The sequence below is a fragment of the Anser cygnoides genome, chromosome Z, assembly GCF_040182565.1.
Source record: "Anser cygnoides isolate HZ-2024a breed goose chromosome Z, Taihu_goose_T2T_genome, whole genome shotgun sequence".
NCBI classification, from domain to species: Eukaryota; Metazoa; Chordata; class Aves; order Anseriformes; family Anatidae; genus Anser; species Anser cygnoides.
The window spans coordinates 73,620,996-73,640,250 of NC_089912.1; the positions used below are offsets into that span (position 1 = coordinate 73,620,996).

A 19,255-nucleotide genomic window follows, 5' to 3' on the forward strand; every position below is an offset into this window, starting at 1 on the left:
TTATACAGCCAAGGAAAGCTGTGTACAGTTATAGTACAGACAGAACCGGTGTGTCCAGATCTCAGTAAGGAGTTCATCCTTACGTACTTTGGGAACCTCAGTTACATGTTTTCATTAATTCAAGGATTTTTAGTGCTCTCTTTACTTTTCCCTGTTTATTCTGTATTCTCTTCATTGTACCTGTTCTGTTTATGTTAAAGCTGTGCCTGAGGATCCAAGTCAGATTAGGCTTACATTGTTTTAGGTAAATAACCAAAAAAAAAATAAATATGGTCAAATAGCTTACAGGCAGCCAGTCAAGTGGGAATGAACAACTGGGAATGGGAAATAGCAAAAGCAGATATTTGTCAGGAAAAGAAAACTGCTTACCTAAAAAGCAGACAGAAGAGCTTGACTTCTCTAAACTTAGCAGATGCAAGTAATTTATATAATTTATATATAACTTTAATTTATAACTTAAAGTATATATATAGTTTAAGATCATCACAGCAAAAGCAAATATAAGCAGAGATTGAAAAGATACTGTCTGTGTTGCTGTTTAAAGTTTGACTACAATTGCTTACTCGTATGATGAGATAACGTGAGAGAAAGGAACTAAGAGTCTGAGTGAGAATGGGGCCAAGAGTTTATCAGAGAAAGCACCATAAATGTAGTAAAATTTCAGAAAGTTAAAGATAGTAAATATGATATCTTGTATTAGTTCCTTGCAAAAGTGGTAACAGATGTGACACTGAAGTCCTTCACTGCGGCAAAGACAAAGTAAAATACAAAACCGAACTCTGTAAGACTTTGTCCAAGAAATGGTGCCTTGGGACCAATTCTGGGTGTAAAATATAGATACAAGACATAAAATCTACATCTTGTAAAACTACTTGAACTATTTCTTGTATAGAGCCAGGGTCCAATCTCCAGTGCCAGAGAAGGTCTTGATAAAGTAAAAGGCATACTTAGTTCAGATGGGCTTCAAAGAGCACTGAAACTGACCACACTCATCAGCAATGACATTTTAAAAAGTGATGTGTTTTTATTTAAAATATACCACATTGGCTATTCAGATATCTGTGTGACATTACTTTTTTTTTTTTACTTTTTTTTTTCCTTGCTGTAAAAAACACATATCTTGAAGGTTTCAAATGTCTGTTTTAAAAACAGATCAGAAAAAGGATTGTGCTGTCCCTATTCAGACACCCTGGGTTTCATGGGTTGTGGCTTTCACAGCTAAAACTGCTATTTTGTTGTGACTTTTAAGTATCCTTAATATTTTTGTTGTTGCAACAGCAGCTTGAGTTAATGGATTGAAAGATGTATTCTTATCTTTACAACTAAGAAATCTGATACAATGTATATCATGTCAAGGCATATAAAGCCCCTCGGTTGCTTGAATGCTACATGAAGTCATAATGTTGTTGTTACTGCTAAGCTATAAACAACGTGGTTATTTTTTAACTGTTTTCATCTCCTCCCTTTCTGCTGCTTTTACTCCTAGTCTGTGAATCCCTCTGCGTAGGTAAATGCATACTGAGACTTCTGATTGCCTTTGAGTTGTACCAGATGTTTTTCTGTTTCCCAATGAAAGTTGTGCTGCTAAGGAATCATGTGGCTCTGGGAATGGCAACCATGTTCAGAGCCCCTCAGCCTCAGGCCTGTGATTTAGATCCACGTCAGAACTGATTGATATCTGTTTCTGTCAGATGAATGTTTCCTTGATCTATATGAAATGAGCTCAGCCGTCTTAGATTGGTTTCTAATTAATGTGTCCACTTTGCTTCTCCTAACTACTAAAACTACCTGAAATTCTGGCACTATTAATACTTTTGCATATTTTTAACATGCTTTGATACCCAAATTATTTTAGATTCAAAACTGTTTCATAGCCATATGCTTAACGGTACCTATGTCAAAATATGTGAGCCACAGATACTTGGAGAAATGCTGTGTGTACTTGCCCCATGTTCCTTCCTAGCCAACTGCTTTTGGCCACTGGCAGGTTACAGGGCTAGAGAGCCCTGTTGCCTGATTCAATGCACTTGCTCTTACATTCACCAAAGAGGCTGCAAATTCATGGCTTCAGATAATTTGGAGAGGAAACAAGGTAAATGTCAATCCTGTAACTAGCATTAAATTTCACTATTTTCCGCAGTACTGCAATGGTTTTTGAAAAGCCTTATGTTACTAAAATGTTACTAAAAAGATTTTTCTCTTTTATAGAGGTCTGTGCTTTAGAAAAACCCTCTATTGCCTACTTCAACAATTTTGCTGCATAGCTCTACTCGCAGCATAGAAATCAGGTCTCTGTGGCCATCTTGGTGCTATATATAAACCATAGCTGGACTTTAAATATTCTCTGACAAAGGCTTCTGTTGTCAGGAGAAGGATACATCTGTCTTCAAAGATTAATTGGAAAGAGAAGGTGGTGTTAAGCGTAATTAAAATTCTAAGTAAGACTCATCTCACTGTTTAAGTGGAAATTTCCATGGGGATAATTTAGGAGAAACAGAGTTAGTTTAAGACATGTCCTGGAACACCTTGCTATAGTGTGTCTTACACAGATTTTTTTCATAGAACTCCAGGGAAATGCATCCTGCCATCATGTACTCCAACAAATCGTTGTCCTGCCAGACTTAAAATAATCACAGCTATCCCTAACCTGTGACCAGGCAGTTCTGGTAACATTTATTTCAGCTTCTTTTGCCCTCCACATCATGATCTGAAAGTCCCCAGCCTTTCCTGCATAGGGAACTTTGTACCAGTGGAGGAACTATCATGAAGCAGCACTTACATGTGTTCAAGCATCACAGAGATGCTACACTAGCTTCTTAAAAACTGGTAATGAGACAGGGAAAAAGAGGATGAATGAATATGTATACCTGAATAGTAAGATTTTTGATTTTTCTTGAAGTGAAGAGTCAGGATGGAAAGGAAAAGGGGATGGAAAGATTTTACTGTGATAGGGGACTGAAGCAAGAACAATAATCTTAGGCTAACGTTGAAAAAAACAAATAAGCTATTTTAATTGTTCAAGCTTAATAAAATCCAGTGAAGTATGACAGTATACTTCAAACTGTGAGATGGAAGTTATACTTCTTAAGGTTATCATTTTATGAAACAAGAATAAATCTGTTTCTAAAAAGAAATTAATGTTGACATCATTTCTTAAAGTGAAATCAACTGTGCTGCCAACTTCTGTGAACCATTTTAATGATACATTTAGGACATCTGTACAGCTGCAGTGAATCTGCAGAGAAAAGGGAAGCCTATATAGGCTCTTCACTGCATTTTAATAAGATTCATGTTGTAGATTATGGCAAAGTGTTGTACTCTTGCTGTGCAGTTGTCTCTTTGAAATCAGAGGACCAAAGCCTTGGATGGGAGCCATAATGTAAATAGCATGAAAAGGGGAGCGTAGAAACAGTATTTAAAGCTCACTTTTGCCTTCTCCTGCTGCTCAGTGCAAGCTGCTTCCCTGTAATGTGTTAGATTAGCTCGAAGTCATTCTGAAATTATTCTGGGTTGACAGGGGCACAAGTGACTGAGGGAGGATGGGGGGTCACATGAAAGCAACTCATTTTTATTTAACACCGTCCAATTTGCATTATATTCTGTAAGTAACCTTAAGTGCATGTTATAAGAAGCCAGAACCATATGGGGCTCTGTGCCACTTCAGAATAATGTTTGTAGTAGGTAACACATTAGGGACAATACACGCAGTTTTTACACGTGAAATGACGACATCAAGCGAAACAGCATCCCTGGAGGATTTTACTCTGTATTTACGTTATTTCTCCAGCTTGTCAGCTAAGACAAATCAGTTAGGGTATTGCTTATGTTTGTTTCTAGTAGAGAAGCTGCTTTTTCCGCTCTCGTTTCTTTTCATTGTAGTAGAGAGCTAATCTCTTTCAATCTTTTCTGAATAAATATATTTTTCTTCTGTAATCATCTAGCTATTTTTTGGTTTAACCCAGATTGCTTTATTACTTACTGCCCATGAACAAACTCTTTCCACAATTTTTAGCTGTTACAACTTCTATTTATTTATTAAGTGCAGTTTGAAAAATATAGAATTCTGCCTCAGTTCAGTCACAAACTCAGATGGAAGTTGTCAATGGTGCAATTTAATAAGCCCGTTTACTCTAAAATTTGGATGGTGCCTAGGTATAAAGAGTTCTTACTTTCCTTCCCTTCCCATCAGGTTATTATTTAGGTATATTTATACAACTATATACAAAGGAATTTAGGTCTGTCACAGGAAACGAATGGCTCATTTCTGACAGTGAGAATATTTGGTAAATATTTGGTCCATGTAGATTGGATACTATTGATTTTGGTAAATTTTATTTGGAAATAAAGCCAACCCTGAAGAAAGGAAAATCAAGTAATTTCTTATAAAGGTTTCTGTTTTTCCTTCTGAGATGGTTTGATCTGTCAGAGGGGCTAGAAAGTCCTCCATATATTCAACTTAATGAATCATTCTAGGATGAGGTGAGCTAAAAAAGCCTAGAAGTATAATGTTTTATGATTCTCTATTTGTCTACAATTACGACTTGGATTTTCTGCAGACTCCTCAAGTCTTGTGGGACTGCTTATTTCTGACCTCTTCTCCAAAAGATATTCAAATTCAAGTCATCACAGGAGATACTTTAACAGCAATAAGTGCAATCTACTTCAATTGTAGTTTCTTTGGAGCAATCTTTGCATCTTCCCTGCACAGTGACTGGTGGTATGGAGTTGTGATATGACTAGTGTTCCCAGATTTCAGTATATATGATCACACATGAGATAGCTTCACCTGCACTAAGTGTGAACTTGAAGTGCCAGCGAGTGAAATGTGGCAGCATCCCAGATGACTGGATGCAAATGTGAGATTTTTATATGGTATGAACAAAAGGAATCAAGGAAATTTCCTGAAACAGATGGGAGTTTGTTAATGAAAAGAAAGGTGGGTAAGGTGCTGGTGACAAGTTGTCTTGAAAGGAGAGGTCATCAGACTTGGAATGTGTTGTGGAAAGTTTTTAGGACTGATGTGGTTTATCATCTTAATACTCAGTAAGTATATGCTGATAAAACTTGTTAATGATAGGAAGTTGGAAAGTGTTACCATTATGAAGGGGATCAAAATATCATACAGAAAATAGTAATGACTTCCAAGTGTGTAGTAATAGAAATTAGATTTATTTTAGCAGTAGCAGGTTGTGCACTTTGGGAACAATAATAAGAAATTATTTTATAAACTAGAAATTATTGAGTTAGCAACCACTGAAGGCTGAAAGGCATAATCTGGGTACACTAGGAAGAGAAAGAATTCCTATCAACCATTTGTGTCATGTCCAATGAAAAACAGTTAATTTGGCATTTGCATGTGCCTGGTGAAGTTTTTTCCAGTGGAAACAAAACTAAACCATTATCTTCTGCACTGGAGATACTTCATAAGGAAAGAGGAACTGGAAGAGGTGCAGAAAAACAGTATTATAGTGAGTAGAGAAACAAAAGGAAATAGGAGGAAACTAAAAGTGTGGCATTTTTTACTCTAGAAAACAAAGGCAAAAACAACGCTTTGTTTTTTGAAAAACTAGATTTTTTTTCCAATAAATACAGTTAATTTTGGCATGGAAACCTAATTCTCCTCTGAGAAACAGCTTGGACAGGAAGAACATGTAGGCAGGCCTATTATTTACATGACGTCAAGGTCCTGTAAGAAGAAATCTGCAACAAATGAACCGGTTATGCACTGATGGGCTGTATAAAAGGCTGAGTCATTCATGAATTGCCTTAGAAAATATGTGTGGATTTGGGCTGACAAAGGGCACATGCACTGTTCTCAATGCTCTCAATTGCTCTCTCCCCAAAGATGCAGGGGAAAATAATGCCTGTATGATATTTTGGATATGAGAGTGGTCTTACTTATGGTACCTCAAGGACTCAAGTATTTGTCTTGCTTCATGTCCATAAGCCTGTGCTTATTTAGGCTAAATTCCTTTTGGAAAGTCCATCCATGCAGGTGCTAAGAATGCTGTATGCACAACACTCTGCTTCAGGCAGTTTTCATGAAATGGGGGGGTGTTGGAATAGTGTCATTATCTGACAGAATGCAATAAAAGGGAGCTGCTGGCAGAATCCTAAGAGTCAAAAGAGAAGCGTGACTCAAGGGCAATCAAAGGGAAATCATTTTGGTCATTGGATAATGATGAATCTGTCAGACAAAGAAACTCTGTATGTGGACATGCCTGTTTGTAATTTTGCTCTGAGTATAGTGTCTATCAAGGCAGAAGGACATTAAAAGGATCATATAATGGCAACAAGGTTATAGTTACTTTGTCTGGGAAGTGCAAAGTCTGAGAAAACCAGTATTGGGCTAATTAGAGGGGAAGAAAGAAAAAAGTGATGTGATTGAGGAATATATGAGGATTCCTGTGGAAATGAATGCCAGACCTGAAGCAAGAGAGTAATTAACAGCCTGAAGGATAAAAAGACCTTATGGAAAAGTCAGATAGTCCAGGACAAATGCCTCTGCCCTGAAGATAATGAATGACGGTATGATCGCACAGGAATAGAAGTCTCAAAAGCTAAATGTAAGAAACGATAGAAAATTACATTTGTATGTAGCACCCTCAACTGGACATCAACTCCGGGGGTTAAACCTGTGTATGTTTAGAGCTGAAATCATGATCATTTTTCACTTTATTTGAAAGACTAAGTCTGCCTACAGAAATGTCCTGTTGTAAACCTGCCATTATAAGGGCTGGTCGATAGGAAAGCAATGAACCTGTGATTTTAAAGGGTAGAAGAAAACCTGGAATTTCCTTATTGGTTCTGTCAGTCCCATACATGTACATAAGCAGTAGAAGTCCTTGCTAAAGGACAATGAACTGCTGAAAGAGTACGTGAGTTAAGAGAAGTCTGACAAATTCATGGAAGAGATTTTCATTCAGAGTACTTAAAGGCATATAAACTGTAGCTAGCTCAGGTAATCATGGAGCTACATGTGATTAGAAGCAGTGAGGATGTTCTTTTTTAGAACTATCTAACTTCTTTTTAGAACTATCATATATGTCCACCTTGCTGTTACACTTTTCCCTAAGCACGTACTCATCCACATCATCACAGAGAATACCAACTAGATACACCTTTGGTCTGATCCAGCGAGGCTGATCTTACATAAATGTTTATTTACCTATAAATCAAATACGTTTTTTGCCTTTTTTAAGGAAAAAGCTTCCCTTCTTTTTATACAGCTATATTTCCTAGCTAGAAAAAATACAAGAAAATTCAGTCACAGTCATTTTAATATTCAGGCCTCTGTCACACACAGATGAGACTTAATACTTGGAAAATATTATGACCTAGGGAAATAATAATGTTCCCTACACATCCCTTGCAAAAGAGTTTACTGAGAGCAGTCATGTAATAGTACATGAGTAATCCCAGAAGAGGCTGGATGTGTGGCATGACAGAACGGCAGTCCTGTTTCATCATGGTGGAGGATGCAGGGATAAGAACTGGGTAGATTCCAGGAAATCTTGTGGTAATACTGGTGAATGAGAAATATGAGAATATTGCGTTATTCTCATTTTGAAAGGGTTGCAAAAACGCTAATATTGATATAATTATCTAGTTCCTGATAGATGATATATAAGCTTTCTTTTACTATATTATATTAGCTTTTTAAGGCTCAGATATTCCCTTATGAATTCCATTAGAATTCCTAGGCCTCAATTCAGTGGTTCTTAACTATTCATATTTGGGCCCATGTTGTCCTACAGGGCAGTGAGACATAGTCTGTGTAATGACTGCAGATTGAAAAATAAAATACATTCTTACGCATGCAACCAGGGAGACAAAATGTGGAAAAATTGGTAGTTTGCATTATTATCCCAACTTGTATTAGGTTAGAAATAAAAGCTCCTCTGGGGCATATCTGAAAAATACATTGAATAGCCCAGACTTAGAAAGCCTTCTGCAGATATGGGAATGCTGCTATCTTCTACTGAATTTGCAATAACCATTCTCTCTTGAGCTCTTACTTTCTTTTCTCTTCTTTGTAAATACTGTGAAGGTCACTCTGACCACAGCTCAGCCCTTGGGAATTCATTCTTTGGTATTTTCCGTTTTGTGTTGCCAGCTAGGAAGTGAGATAGAATTGTGATATTCTTTCTCATTGCATATAAAAGAATGAGTAATAATGGATACAAGCACAGCATAGCTGATCGAGAGAAGTGGTTGTCCCACTCTACACTGTACTGGTACAGCCTCACCTGGAGCACTGTGTGCAGTTTAGAGCACCACAATATAAAAAGGACATAAAACTATCAGAGAGTGTCCAAAGGAAGGCTACGAACATGGCAAAGGGTCTACAGGACAAGATGTATGCGGAGTGGCCAAGGTCTCTTGATTTGTCCAGCCCAGAACAGAAGAGGCTGAGGGGAGGCCTCTCTCTCTCCCTCTCTCTCTCTCTCTCTCTTTTCCATAGTACAGTGAAAACATAAAAGTGTTCAGTGGGTTTGCCTAAATTAAAGCCCAGATAAACACTGTTTGGTGCAATAGTAATTTTTGTCACCCTATATGCCGAAATTCTTTGGAATGGAAATTGGACCATTCTGCAGAATTCACTTCCTACAGCTGTTTCATTCTGATTACATAGAAGGGAGCCTGTGCTAATGTTTTGCCCAAATATAAATCTCAACAGACCAAAATACATGTCTGGCATTTGTGGGAGCTTGAGTTTTCAGGATTAGCACTCATTTTTTAATATGGCTGTTTCTTTTGGAAGTATGTAGTTAAATCCAGAGGCATGGGTCATAGACACAAGGTCATCTTGTTTAGTATATTTATAAACATGGCATATGCAAAATAAAATTTCAATGCTAGACATCTGTTTTCTCTTAGTAGTTTAAAAAAATGGGGAGCACAACCCCCATAAAATGTTCATTAGGTACATCTTCCTTTAATTTGTTTTATTAAATACAACTCCAGACCTAAGTAATACAGTTCTGTTTTTGTTTGTTTGTTTGCCTTTTGTTTTCTTGTGACTGCCTATGGATTTTATGAATGGTATCTGAACAAGAGTTTTAAATATTGTTGGCTGGTTCATAGTTTTTTATCATATATCACTTTGAATAATAGAACAAACCCTTCTCTATGGCAAACCCATAGAGATTTCTTTTTTTTTCAGAAAAGTATTCAATGGCAACTTCTTGTTTTCTCTCTTTTGGAATTGTGAGTAATTGTTATAATTAGGGACAGATATACATTGGTGATGGTCCACCAGAGTGAAAAAACTAAGTTAACAAGCATAGTAGGCTGGAGATCCAGCTTTTATATTGGAAAATGGGGGAGGGAGATGAAACAGAGAAGTCAGAATCAGAAGCTTAAGGTCTTAGCTAAGATTTAAGTATCTGCTCTAAGCTAGTAATTTACCGTTGCTCTATGAGCAGTGACCACAGCTTATAGAAATAGATATCTTCAGAAGGTGATTAGCTGTGTGCTAAAATACCTCTCTAAAGGAAAAATTCCCACTAAAAATCTCCCTTTTGGAAATGTCAGCTCTACTACACTGAGACAGTAGTAGGCCCAAATTACAGAAAGCTAGGTGTTTATGTTTTAAGTGGTTGAACCCTACCCTTAGCAGCTGAAAAACAAGGGAATATCTTTGGCATCAAGAACAGCCAATACCACTCTTGTTTTTATGTTGGCTTTTCATAATTTTTTTTGTGAAGGTCTGTGTGCTATAAGTTAATGACAACCTGAGCACTTTGGGCAGGTTGTGAATAGCACAAATGTTATTAAGAAGGCAGACACTAGTCAAAGAATCAGTACTGTGCATGCAGAAGCCTCCCGTAGTTGGATGCCATTGCTGAAATGACGCCAGTGGTTAACAACATTAAGGCATTTTTTGTTTGTTTGGTGTCTGTGTTCTCATTCTGAATTTCACACTCTGTTGAAGAAAAGGATTTTCAGAAGAAGACTGAAGATAAATACTAATAAGCTACTAAAGCTTAGAGACCAAAGATATTACTGTGCCAGACTTGTTATATTTTTGAGAAAGATGGTGGTGAAGAAGGGTTATCTAAGCAGTATTCTTAAGCAAAGCAGTAAAACCTTGTTATTCCATTCTATATAGATAGATGCTTGCTTCCATTTTATGGAAAAAAAGGTACCTTTATGACTTGGTCTGATGTCTCTACGGAGATCAAATGATTGTCTGAATTTTATTGTAATCGTGGGTCTGTCCTCAAAGCCCTTTGTGGTAGGATCCAGAATATTCTCAAAAGTTTATAATTTTTGTCTAGAAAATCTTTTTGACGTTATATTTTTCCAAAGAAGTAGAGAACTGAGAACAGGGCGCACACAGTTAATTTAGGGTTGAGGTGATATTTTCTGCAGTCCTACAATACCTGTGGCAGGCTGATAAAGATCTGCTGCACACTTCTAGTGATATCTAGAGTAGTTGTTTGTTATGGATGCTTCTCATGGAGAAAGAGGCTTCCTTAAATTTGCTATTTCATTAAGCATTTCTGGGCATGATTTTTCACAATCAAAATGTAATTTTGTTATAATCAGTGGCATAGTGCTTCGTAAAGAACTTGCCGTGCAGATTGTAAGGTTTTTTAAGCATTTTATTTTATTTTATTTTATTTTATTTTATTTTATTTTATTTTATTTTATTTTATTTTATTTTTAAATCACGATTTTTAAAACAACTTCTAAGAATTGTATTTTTCTTCCCCAACTCATCTGCAAATGGATATGTTTTCATGTTTGGAAAAGCTTCACATAGATTTTTCCAGGGAGACATGGGCCAGACAACCAAAGAACTCCTGGAGTCCCAACAGAGATTGAGATAGAACTTAAAAGGCCCTGGCAAGTATTCCTTTGTTCTCTCCTGCTGTTTGTGGCAGTGAGCAGAAATCAGTGATTCATAACCATAGCTTAGGAAAAAAAATAAATAATTTTCATAGTGGTGAGTTCTACTCATCAATCCATTGTCTTTCTGATTTGTTTATATTTGTCAGAGAATGCTGTGTAATGCCTGCTGCCATTCTTTTTACTGTTAATTATCTGGACTGTAATTCAATTTTCTCTCACACTCTTTTGCATTAGAAATCTTAAAAAGTATTTTTTTTTCCTAAATACAGGCATTTTCCTTTTATGCAAGCCAGGATTTTTTGTATAGAACTTAAGTACTTTCATGTGTCTTTTGAAAATGATTTCTGGGGCTCTTCAAAGAGGAGAGTTGTAACATGTTTTTGTGATTTGGCCTCCAGGCCAGTAAGCTGCTCACCTGCACAAAAATCACTCTCTTGCCTCTACGATCCACTAGAATGCGTTTAACAGAAACTGTGCTCTTTGTCTTTTACTTCCTTCTGCTGACAGAAACTTCCAGAATTGAAATGACTTGCAATTGAAAATCCTTATTTTCAGTTTTAGATCTCAGTTCTGCAGCCCTTCCTGATCACGTGAAGAGGTTACTCAGGCAAATAAAGACTGAAAGACTGGGTTCACATTACATACCCCTTAAAGGTTTGCATCTGCAATTACTCAGCTTCAAATTTTACCGTCAACTTGTCCCATTTAAGTCATGGCTAAATGTATTTCTATGGAGTAACAATTAATTCCTGGTGGCAGCTGCCTGTTCTCAAATTGCATTCTGTACCCATGTGCCTGCAATGCATGTAGTTAATGATGACAGAGGACATGGAAATGTTATTACAGTCTTACCACTTAGAGACCCTTATTAATTACATTCAGGGCTACCTGTGATCAGTTACACTGTCTACTTAGCATGATCTGTACAGAATTGTGACTGTATGGAGAAAAATAATAAGGAAGAATTAATTTTGAGAAAGTGTCTACTTTTTACGCTGTCAAGGACAAGAAGGCATTCATCATAAACAGGAAAAAAAATCATATTGAGATATAATTTCTTAGATGTCTAATTTGTAAGTCTTGTCTCCTGGTGGAATATCTGAAATCTAAATGTTAGGTTTTAAATGAATGAATATATTAATTTTTTCTTGTTACTAATCCTAAAAAAAAACAACCAACCAACCAAACAAAAAAACATGTTTTGTGAGGTATGTTAATGCTCTTTGGGTTTACTACTGAGTGTTTGAGAAAGGAAGGAGGAGGAATAACATTAACTTAGAAGCTAGGGAAACCTACTGCTTTTCACAGCAGACTGTCACATCTTTGGGACATGTTAGACTTGTTTGTACACATATCACCTGTTCATGGGGATAAGGGCTAAGGTGGGACTTCGCTTCAAGGGAACTGTTAACATGAAAAAAAAAGGTAGAGAATGGCTGCTAGGTAGGATGGAATAAGTGAAAGAGGAAGCCATATTCAGGAGCAGAAGTAGGTAGGCTATGGCATTTTTTTCCCCTCTTAAAATACGCTCAGGCATTCTAACTTTAAATTGCCTCCTTTCTCGTTACTATTTCTTTCCATGAGCATCTCATGTTACATTGCATAAGGAGATATTTTTCAGCACCGAGCAGATGTGAAAAATGGAATCACCATGTCTTTTCTACTCTTGTAACAAATATCACTTAACCTCCTGAAATATCCGTGTAGTTGCTGGGAACGAGCATTTGTCAATAAGGTAAATAGTGATATCTGCCCTGCTATTTTGACAAAGTAAGTGAAGCACGAAAGATTCTCACAATTAGTCCAGGATTACAGAGCAAAACTGTCATTCCTCAGCTTTCCACTTGCTCTCTGACATTGTTTCCTCCCAGTTCCATTAATTTATCAGAACATCTGTGAAATAATCAGCGTATGGCCTTCCTGTGTGTTTGCTAATGAGCTTATTAAAAGCTACAGCACAAAATTATGGTTGCATGTGACTTTGTCTTACTTTACACTCAGCTTTTAATTACCTGCAAGCACTTTATGAAATACTGCAAGTTAATAACTTTACAATGAGAAAAAACTCTCTAATGTTATTTGAAAATGGAATTCAGTTCACAGGGGGCACTAAGTTTGGCAGAGAAGTTTGTTAACTTTTACTTAAAGTAATGTTTCTCTCCAGGCTGCTGCTATAGAGAACATGCCAAGTATGACAATCCTAATGATAAAATAATGGATACTATAGATGTAAAATGCATATATGATGTGTAGAGATCTTGTGCTAGTTCGTTACATAGTGTTAAATATCAGTCTTAATCCTAAAATAACAGCTTGTTATCAGAAGCACGTAGGACTATTTGATGAATTAAAAAAAAAAAAAATCTAGATTCCTAAACTCCTAGAATTTCTAAATTCCTAATGATTTCACGTATAATGGGAAAAGTTACAGTACTGTTTTTGTGCTTAAAAAAAAAACAAACAGATTTTCATGTCTGCCAATACTTGAGAAAAAGAGCAACTAGGAAACAGGAAAACATTATTTTTAAGAAATTTAAGAATTACTGCTTAAGAAGGCAGTAATTCTCTGTGCAGGTGTTCTGTTTTGTTTTTATGTGTTTCTTTCTTTTCTGCCTTTCAAGACTTCAGAGTGAATGAAACAATTTAGTTCATCTTGTTCATTTAAAGCTAAATATGATGTCTGTTCCTCACCTTTTTTATTTTTGAAGGTCAAACTCCACAATGGTAGGAATTCAGTGGAGTTAACACCACTAATCATTCCCCTTGGATGGTTTCTGGGAGTGGCTGATCTGATTCAGTCTGCTTCATTTTCACTAATTTGCTTATTAGGTTCCTCCTCCTGTCATTGTTCTGATCTTCATTTGGCCTCTGTGTTTGCAGTGATTAGATATTAGATGGGTAACCTAACACAGATAAAAGGTCGCAACAATTCATTTCAAAATTGCATAAGCATTTAAAGCACAGCTTTCTTCTTTCTTCAGTTTTATTATAAAGCCTCTCTGTCGCTAGGATGTGGAGTGATGGTTTGTGTGATTTGTGAGTGACAGGTACCTTTCTGTGTGTGTTGCCTTCAGCAAGGCAGCAACTGAAACAAGCCTAGTGTGCAGACACTTCAGTGGTGCCTCAGGACATCTTTATGGAGCTCTTGAGCTTGGGACAGCAATGTGCAGAGATCAGTATGAACCTGCTGACAGGAAAGAGTTATTTCTATCACCTGATATAAACAAATGTCCCTTCTGTGTGAGGTAGATAAGAGACACTTACTGACGGTTCCAATGGCATCACAGATCCCTTACAAACTTTCAGGACAGTCGATGCAACAATAGCATCACTGCTTATTCTGTCAAACAAATTTAAGCTTACAAGTTCTTTGGAAAAAAAAAAAGTCTTAGTGATGTTACTGCCAAAACATATCAGTCTGGACAAGTGGATTCATTATCCATTCGTTATCCACATAGAGCTATAAATGGTTTGGGGCTACAATCCAATTATTATAAAATCTCTCCAGCGTTGCTCTTTTTAGATTATTTCGAAACATTTTAGCTGCAGCTTCATTAGATACATATATGTTTCTTGGTGTTTCCAAATTCTGTCATCAGCTGTCCAAGTGCAAGGCAGATCAGGATTGCCTTGTTATTTTATGCAATACACAGTTCTACAGTAGTACACAAGATCACCAGCTGAGATATGTCTATGTTATTCCTTTGGCTTCTGTGGAGATACCCTGACCTACGTGAGCATAGGATCTAGTCCGGTACCAATTAACAGGTTAGCTAATGTTCTTGAACATCATCTTTCTTCTTCCTCATTGTTATTCGAAAAAAACCTGTGAACATTAATGTTGACACCTCTCTGTAATGATTCAGTGTGTATTATTTATGCAGGTAGCACCTTCAGACTCAGATAGACTTTCTGAAGAGGCAGTTTAGTTTAGACATAATTATTACAGCAGAGAAAAAGGCATCCAATTGTTGTTAAAAGAATAAATTGCTCAACAGTTCAAATTATATTAACAAAACAAGGACAATGTAAATTTTTCATGTTAATAAGTTACTGAAAGATCTCACATCTTCCATGTATTTAAATCATTATGTATGGTGGGGCAGTTTAGCCCTTGTTTCTGCCTTCAATGGTCAGGTTAAGTGCAACTGATATACCTGGCAGTGTTAGATTTGGTGTAGTCACAACCTAGAAACCACAAGGAAGAAGATCCTAAACACAATCACTGATGTGATTATTGTGGTGATTAGGAATATATTATTACCATGGACAAGTTGTTTTGCAGTGTAGCACAGGTTCTGCCTCATGAGTGGGTTAGTACTGACAGTAAAGTATGTCTTTGTCTTGTTTGTGCCCTGACACTGTTTATAGAACTGGGTTCAGTAAAATTCGCTCCTGTTAGGCTGTCGTAGAAAAACGTCAGATAATTCTGTCATTTGCTAGAACCTAAGTGACTCATTCAAAGCTGTGTGGTTTTGTTTCCGTGTTGGGGAACATCTGGACTTCAGTTTTGCCCGTTGACACAGGGATGCAGCTCTTTTGATCAGTGAGGGGTGTACCCATAAACGGGCAACCATTCTTAAAAGCAAATCACCAAGTATTAAAGTTTCTAAACTTTTTTATTTCCTTCTTTTCTTTCTCTTGGCTTGCCTTTCCAAGGTCTTGTTGTCTCATGAAACCACATAAATTTGACATAAGAAAACACTGTATTATCCTTTTTCCACATCAGGAAAACAAGGTGCTTCTCCAATTTGTCTTTGAACTATATCTGATCTCAGCAGAATAAGAAAAATTCAAGTTTGTAATTGTGACACCTACCCCTGTTCTTTATCTCTTTTACATAGAAACACAATTCTGAATCCTTTGAAACTTTGGTTTTCTGCCTCAAAATCCGAGAGTAGGCAGAAATAAGAGCTGTACAGTAAATCATTAAAGACAAGAAGTACCTGTTGAAGAGCATTTGCTGGGAATTGCATTGCTTTGTTGAAGCTAAAATTCTCTGATTAAATTTCTAGTGGGGTTCTGTATAGAATTTCTACCCATAGTCAGGAAGTGGTATAGTACAAAATAATTTGTAGGTACCTGTGTCTGTCACATCCCAAGTCAGTGTTCTCACTACCATTAGTATGACTGTTCTGAAGTGATTGTTCCTTTATCTTGTTTTGATTTTTTTTCCCCACACACAAAAAAATATTTTAAGTGTTTTGATTTTATTGGGATGTCCTCAGGGCGCTTTTTAAGTAATCCATCTTTCTTGGTGGAGAAAAATTGTATATTTTTCTCATGGCTTCCCTTTGAAATTTGCTAATTTCCTGACAAATTTTTACTGATACTTAAAAAGAGTAAAAAGTGAGTCAAATTGCAGATTTTACTCTCCTTGCAAATTGAGGTAATCTAATTGTGTTGTCTTGTGGCTGTGTAGGATAATTAGACTAGGTCTAATTAGCTCTGGCTGAGCTTCAATAAGACCTTTAAAAAATTTATATTATTTGTATATGTTTTCATGTATTGCATTGTGAAATTAAAGGTTACTTTAGCAACGTGAATTACTGGTGCGATGTGGAGTTTTCTTAAAAGCAATTAGTGAAGAAGACATTTCATTTTTCTAGATTCTTTTGTATTATGTGCATATTCTGGGAGATGAGTCAGCACTGATTTGACATGAAATTGCAGATCATAATAATAGTAAGCCTGACTTTCCTGGAAGGATTCTTCATTAAGAAAAAACTAACCACTATTTATTTCAGAAGCACCAGTTATCAGACTAACACCTTATGCATATTCCAATGTTGTTATACCTAACAAGAAAAAAAATTAAATCAGTCATTGTCGGCAGCATCCAAACTACTGGAGTTGTGATTTAACAGGTGCTTTCATTTCAGGCATTTGATAACTTGAAATGATATCTGAATTAATTTACAAGCTTGGAAAAGAAGAATATGCATAAAAAATAGCAATGTTACCATGCTGTCAACTGAAATACGCCTTAATATATTAAAAAAAAAAAAAAGCTTAAAGTCTATACTGGAAACGTTGAGGTATTTTTCTGGTCTTTTCCTATAGTGATTCTGGTGGAATTTCAGATTTGAAGTACATTATTTGCATTTAAAGCAAAGTGCTAACAGAAAGTGGTGGGCTTTTTTTCTTTTTTTTTTTTTCTCTTTTTTTTTTTTTTCTCTTTTTTTTTTTTTTTCTTTTGTCTGGTAACTAAGTATACCCAAAATTCTTAAGTAGTTAAATACATCTGCTAACTTTTAAGGCTCAACACCTTCAGTCTATCATGGGAATAGAAATTATGAACCTGTAAATTCTTCTGAGAACAGCCTTCCTTCAAAGAAATATGGAGCAAAGATTTTTTAAATTGATGAATATTAGTTTTTCTAAGAAGGACAACGGATGATGAATATTGTGAACTGAGACAGATTGAACTTCTAACTAGAAAGCAGCATGGCCAGTACGGCCAAGTGGGAGCAAGTCCAAGAAAAAATAACGTGGAGATGAAAATAAAAGTCTAAATGATTTAGAAGAGCTGGAGAAGAGGACAGCTGAGGGTTTTTCTGTCTGTTTCATATGAAGCACATGGAGAAATGAAAGCAAAATCAAGGAACAGTGGATGAACCTCATCTAGTGTGGTTTACCTTTTAGTGGTCAGGCAAGTCCTGGGGGTTCAAGTAGAACTGAATTCCTGAATTCAAGTTTTTATGTGTCTTAACAGCTAAAAACAATACAACCTGTTGGTTAACCCAAATTACACTGTATACAGTGTGCATGTATACACACACATTCTGTATGGTCTTCAGTAAGATACATTTTACACAGAGGTTCACCCTTGTTGCTGCTGGCAAATTTTTAAAATTTTTGTAACTTTTTGGACTGCATTAGCAGGAGCGCAGACCTCTACTCTGCACTCATTAAACTGCATCTGCAACACTGTTAAGGTTTATCCTGCCCTCCTCAGGTCCCCCAGCATACAAGAACGTTATCAATATACTTGAGCACGTTTAGCAGAGGTCACCAAGATGCCCAAGATGTTGGAGCTTGAGACCTGTGAGGAGACACAGAGTCCTGGGCTTGCTCAGCTTGGAGGAGGGAAGGTTTCAGATGGATCTCAGAGCAGCCTTTCCATACCTGTGATGAGGTTTTAAGAAAAAGTGTTTTTCATCATGAGGAGGGTCAAGCAGTGAAAGAGGTTGCCCAGTGAGCTTTTACAGTCTCATTTTTGGACATTTTCAAGATCCAAATGGATAGAGGTCTGGTCAGATCTTACAGCTGCCCCTGCCTTGGGCTAGAGGCTAGGCTAAATTACTTCTCAAAGTCCCTTCTGATGTGAAGTATTCTGTGACCCTAGAATTAGCCACAATAGACAACTGCATAATCAATCAGTCTACAGCTATAATTTACTGCAAAATAGTTGTTGCAGTGGGATTTAAATTCCTGTGGAGCTTAGACTTCTGGAATAAATTTGTGTAAAAATGGAAGTGCAATGCCTCACAATCTCCTTTTCAGTGACTATAAAATATAAAATTTTAATACTGTAGTTCTATTGGTGGAGGATGGAAGTAATTATTTATTACCATGCTCTCAGCTAACATCAATATCCCAGTAGTACCCTTGGGATAAAAAATAGGTATGCTGGAAAATAAGCCCTTTGAGTTGTTGTGAGCATGTATAGGAGCTCTGTTATGGTATTTTACCACTGCAGGATACTGTGGGGAAAAGGCACTGAGGATATGCCTATACATTCGTGTTGAGAGGCTCAGTGTATTTGCTCGGGTATAGCATTGTAGAAATATCACAATTCTGTGTCCATCCCTGTAGACATGTTCTTCAAAACAGATTGAAATTGGTATGTGAGGACAAGTGAGCCCTATTTTTTTTTAATGCCTGATGGGTCTAATCAAGTTTGGCCTGACATGGCACACAGTAAAGATGAAATTTTTCTCTCCACAATATCTGTGGAATGGGGAAACTGGAAATGATCCTTATGAATCCTTTTGGGATGTGTAAATGAGAAGCACTATATGTCAACCAACTGTTACAGTAAAATAAAATCGGTATTATCAATATAAGCTTCATCAGTTAATTTAAAATGGAGTAAAACACTAACTTTACAATAGATAATAAAATAAAGTTAGTAGAATCTATAAAATAAAATCAGTACTATCAGTGTGAACCAACCAGTTTATTTACACTGTAGTAAAACACTAGTACTGTTTTCTGGCTGGATGATGTGAGTGCATATTAGAAAAGGAGAAATATCTGTAGTATGTGGTGAGTATTTGCAGCTGTTTTGCTTATGTGAGGTGAGGACTAGTAAGAACATTTTTGTGCATCTTCATCTTAAAAACAAAAGCATCTTCAGAAAAGTAGGGGAATGTGCTTTGAACACAGGAAA

General features: G+C 36.5%; 1 protein-coding gene across 1 annotated transcript in view; it reads left to right on the forward strand.

The window, feature by feature from the left end:
- Positions 1-19,255, forward strand: part of RAB3C (RAB3C, member RAS oncogene family) — a 143,608-nt gene that overhangs the window by 16,538 nt on the left and 107,815 nt on the right. The window lies entirely within an intron of this gene.